Source organism: Ursus arctos, unplaced genomic scaffold, assembly GCF_023065955.2.
Source record: "Ursus arctos isolate Adak ecotype North America unplaced genomic scaffold, UrsArc2.0 scaffold_20, whole genome shotgun sequence".
Classification (NCBI taxonomy): domain Eukaryota; kingdom Metazoa; phylum Chordata; class Mammalia; order Carnivora; family Ursidae; genus Ursus; species Ursus arctos.
In genome coordinates, this window is record NW_026622875.1 from 2,469,803 (window position 1) to 2,475,278 (window position 5,476).

The following is a 5,476-nucleotide window of genomic DNA, read 5'->3' on the forward strand; positions in this document are numbered from 1 at the left end:
GGCAGATCCAAAACCAGAGTTTTGTTCAAAGTGTTACAGACAGAAAGAGCTAGAATCCTGATTGGATCACTTTTTTTTTTTTTTTTACCATTTTTCTATAATTCTTTTTTTTTAATGTTTTTTAATTATATTATGTTAGTCACCACACAGTACTTATTAATAGATATACTTATTCCAAACCATGACAAAGATGTTAGTGTATGGTTTTTTAACTTCTATTTTAATATTTCATCTCAATAATTTTTATTTGTTCCAGTACAGTAAAAATTATCTGGAGCAGACTTAGCTTCAAATTATATATATAATATAACATCTATTTTTGCCACATTGAATTAAATGCATGTTTAAGTTTAGAAACAAAGAAATGCCTGGCCCAGAATTAAACCACCGTCTCATTCTATGTGCGATTCTGTTAACTAAATAAATGGGTCAGATGTGCTTTCCGGGGTTGTTAGCCTTGCTTGTCTACGTGATATCCATGCAATACCCTGGGGCTCGGTGTGTTACTCTGAAAGTATAATACCATTTCTTGACTTTTTTCCATAATATTATGCTTAAATACTCCCCAATTCTGTTAATTTTGAAACTGTTTTTTAATTGAAAGCCCATGAAATTCAAAGAAGTTTTTTTTTTTTTTAATTCGACTTCATACTTTTAAAATAACAGTGGCAACAATATAGTATACTGGGGGAAATGTAATTTGTCTAAATACGTGCATCTTTTGCCAATTATAAGAGAAATTATTTTATAGAGAATTTACATCCAATAGTACATTTTTAGAATTTTACCTTGTCTAAAAAAAAGAAAAATCATCATGAAAGTGTCCTGTAATAAACCATATAATGTACAATATAGCTATAGGAGAATTCTAAACATGTACTAATATAGATATAGATATATATCTGCCTAAAAGCCACTATAACTTTGTACACTTATAAACAATAGTACAATGCTTATAACTAGATGTAGCATATTATATGTCACTATCTGTCAAGTATATATGGATAAAAAGTTAATGAAAATAAATACAACTTCCTGAATTATTCAGAATTAACTGAGAAGATGCAAACTGCGGAGTGCTTCCCCAGTGTGGATAATGAATCATGATCAATAAGCAAACACTGTCCTTAACTTAAAATCAAATTTAAGAATGCATTATTAAAGAAGCATAAAATATGCAAACATGCACGTCTGATGACATTTGTACTGTGATAGAAAACATAGCGTCTTAATTCCACAATTTTAGGCAGTATAATGCTTGAAATATTGCATGTGGAGGACCCTTGCCATAAGAAAAGTAAATATGGGGCACCATATTTACCATGGCTCAGTCAGTTCAGTGTCCAACTCTTGATTTCGGCTCAGGTCATGATCTCAGGTCCTAAGATTAAGCCCCACTTCGGGCTCTGTGCTGGGCAGGGTTTCTCTGTTTAGGATTCTCTCTCTCCTCCTTCTCCCCCCACAACACTCCCCCTTCCCCTGCTTGCATGTATGCTTTCTCTGTTTTCAAAGAAAAAAGAAAGAAGAAAGAAAGAAAGAAAGAAAGAAAGAAAGAAAGAAAGAAAGAAAGAAAGAAAGAAAGGAGGGAGGGAGGGAGAGAGGGAGGGAAAGAAAGAGAGAAAGGCAAATAATTTAACCTATTTGACAACAGTATAACAGAGCTGAAGGCTCAGTATCTGATCTGGTTTCCTTTCTTCATCAGGTCCATTCAGAAAAGAAGCAAACAAACAATGACCATTCCTTTCTATACCAAGTGTCCACAATGGAAAGTTTACCCCCTACCTTAACAATTTACACAGATTTCTAAAACTAAGTTTATTTAATTACTCTTGCTCATTAAACTTTCTTGATTAGTCTCCATATTTACTGGTTTAAAACTTCAAAAGGAACACTTATATTTGGTATCCATTTTTAAAGAGCTTGGAAAATGCAAACTCATAAATTATGTACACTGCATAATTTACATGACTGAATATTAAAAACTTGGATTCGAGTGCACGTATGAAAATAGGTTTAATTTAATATTAAAATCCCTTTAATTTTTCCTTTGATCTAAAAATTTTACTAGTTTCAAACATTTTATCTTTGTTTAATGAAATAATTTACAAGAGAAATTAATTCAATTTCAGTAAAATTCAAGTTACTAACGTACCAATTAAAAACACAGGAATACCTTAGCCTTCCAAAATAGAAATCTCAGAAGGAAAAAAAAAATCATTTAAATGGGGCAATAGAAAGTTGGCTGCATCTATTTGCAGAGGGTCATTCCTCTCATTCCCTGAATAGTTTGGCTCTTGACTTACTCCTCTCTCCAGCCCTATTAACTATTATAATCATTAGAATTTCAATTTCCTTGCATGTGTTCTTTCCAATTGCCTTAAGCTTCTCTCCTCCAATGAATTTATTCTCCATCTTGACTTGGTTACTAATTACCAAGGATATTCCTTACCTTCTTACCTGCAACTCTAGAATCTCAATTTTGAATCCCACATAGTATACCATCTTTTTGCATCTCACTGCCTATACTAATCCTAGTCTTAAGCCTGTTGAATCCTACAGGGTTTTCAGTTCATCTTCTCCCATCTACCTACCTTCTCCCACCATGTGGTACACCCTCACTCAGAACCTTATTTCCCTCCTTACCTAACTGAAAGTCCAAGTCCCATCATTATACTCATTCTCCTAAAGGTATACTCAATTCCTTTGCCTTCTTTCACAATTTGCCTGGAAATACCTGGGCCTGGTTCTGTCCAACTTTCAGTTTTCTTCGAGATGTGAAAGCACAGATGAGTGTGGTTGGACAGAAACACATATTCATATTGACTACTGTCCCTTTAAACTTAGAGGCCTTCCTCTGAGCCCTCTTAATGTTTTTCACAAATCATACCGTATTTCCTTTGTTCATTCACTATACCACTCCCCCTAAAAATCTCAAATCTTTTATCTACAAGCCAAAGTCCAAAAGACTGTGGAAACAGAGATTTTTATAACTCTTCTGGTTATGAGACCTGCCCTGCCCTGACCAATTCATTTGGCCGCAAAAGTTTACCTGAAATTGATGTATAGCTATTTATATTTTTATTCCCATTAGTGTGAATATTCATATATTTCCCTACAGGTATATTAATGCTTTGATTACAAGGTATTACTTAAGACTTTACTGGGGTTTTTCCTAATACATAAAGTATATATCACAGTATGACCTGTCCATAATCCGAGAAAGTTCATATTTTATAGCATATGTGGCTCCAAGGTTCTTGGGTAAGAATTATGGATTTTGTAATTGCTTCCACAATATATTCTGTCTCTACGAAGATAGAAGATAGAAGAACTGCATCCTTCTTGGATAGTTAAGGGAAAATATAAAAGAAACCTCCCTCCCCCCACCTCCCACCTTTTCTTAGAAGGCTTACTTTAGAACACTTGTAACTTTTTTCTTTGTCTCTTTAAAATATATGTAAATCCATTTAAAAGCTAAATAAGCCAATTGCCAGCTGTATGACACAACAATGCCTTTCTCAAGGACCTGGGAGCCATCTCATTGAAATGCAATCATCAAGAAAGACAGCATCCCTATCTCCCAGTTGTGTTGGAGGGTAGAAGCCTTCAGCCAGCGTACCACATACTAAGTTGCCAGAGTACCTCTCGCCATAAAAATATTACGGTTTACTTTTTCTTTGGAAAAAAACGATTAGCAAACACAGATGGCCACCCCAATTATCAGGTGAATCTAGGAAGAATGATGTGTGACAAATGGTGCTGTCAAGTCCTCTTATTTAAGGACTAGTTACTGTTGATCGTGAGAACACGTATGCCATAGGGTTGTATCTGCTGGGCAATACAAAAGGGTAAGATTTCTTTCTGATTTAAAGCCTGTTCTATAATAAAGCTGTTTTCTTTCTTTTCTACTTTTGTGGAAAGATTTTCCGGGTTAGCTGAAGATTTTGTTTTTAATGATATTCCCCAACAGTAACTCCATCTAACTTGCTTATTCAAAGACACTCCCCTAGAAATTCTTCCCTCTCTGTCATGCCTTTTAAAACATTTTTCCTTAATCTTTCTCATTAGCTGGAATTTCTTCCATCCTGACCTTACAGCTTCTTCAAAAATGAGCCTATCTTTCTACTATTATCTTCTTTCAAAATCAGACAAGCTCCTCCTGAATGTCATTTCTGGTAGACACTCTAATTAGGCTTTTATATCCATATAGAAAAGGTTTATATACATATATATAGAAACATCCATATTTACAGAAATGTCCATTTATATGGATATTTATCCATATAAGTATATATAGTGTAAATATATATATATATATATAGTGTGTGTATATATATACATATTTATATATATATATATATAGTGTAAATGTATAGTTTCAGAATCACTAACCGATACCATACTTACATGGAAATCAATCAACTGAAATTCAATATTTTAATAGTGGTTTTAGTTTAAATATACAGAGGAAGGTACAAATATCATCAGTTTGATGAGTTTTGACAAATGCATACACCTGTGTAATCAGATCCTAATAAGATACAGAACATAACCACAATCTCCGGAAGTTCCCTCATTCTCTTCCTAGTCAACACTCTTACACCAAAGGCAACCACTTTGCTATTTTTTTTATCATATTAGTTACCATATATTAGATATAGAAAAAATGACACTTTTTTAATGGGCATATATTTTCATTTCTCTTAGATAAATACCTAGGAGTAGAATCCCTATGCCTTAGAACAGCTGTGTATTTGTCTTTATAATAATTACCAAAGCACTTTCCATTGTGCTGTATCATTTTACACACCCACCACGTAAGAGTTCTAATTACTCTTCCTACTTAGCAGCATTTGGTGTCTCAGACATTTAAATTTCAGCCAAACTTCTAGTTCTGTAGGGCAATTTTATCACAGTTTTAACCTGATTTTCCTTATCTGGTTTTCTCTCTCTCTCTCTCTCTTTTTTTACTCCCATTATATATCTCCCTTTGTGAAGTATTTAAGAATTTTGCTCATTTTTTTCTAATATGGAATGCTCCATGAATTTGCATATCATCCTTGCACAGAGGCCGTGCTAATCATCTCTATAGAGTTCCAATTTTAATATATGTGCTTGCAAAGTGGGCACTTGATCTCTGTCTCTCTTTTTTTTTTTTTTTTAAGATTTTTATCTAAAAAATCTTAGATAGAGAGAGAGACCGAGCACTGGGACGAGGAGGGAGAGGGACAAGCAGACTCTGCACTGAGTCTGCACAGGGCTTGATCCCACGACCCTGAGATCATGACCTGAGTGAAATCAAGGATCAGATGCTGAACCGCTTAACCAACTGAGGCTCTCAGGTGCCCAGGTACTTGGTCTTTTTTATTTATTGGCTTATTTGTCATTTTATTGTCACGTGGGATTTTCACGTGTTTGATTTGTTTTTGTTAAGCCATACATTTTGCAAATAGTTTCTTCTAAGTTATGGTTTTCT

At 34.1% G+C, this 5,476-nt stretch overlaps 1 non-coding gene across 1 annotated transcript; it reads right to left on the reverse strand.

Moving 5' to 3' along the window:
• Positions 1–5,023: 5,023 nt before the first annotated feature.
• LOC113254175 (U6 spliceosomal RNA) lies at positions 5,024–5,130 on the reverse strand. Its single transcript, XR_003315701.1, has one exon. It is a non-coding gene; the product is annotated as a U6 spliceosomal RNA (small nuclear RNA).
• Positions 5,131–5,476: the final 346 nt, after the last annotated feature.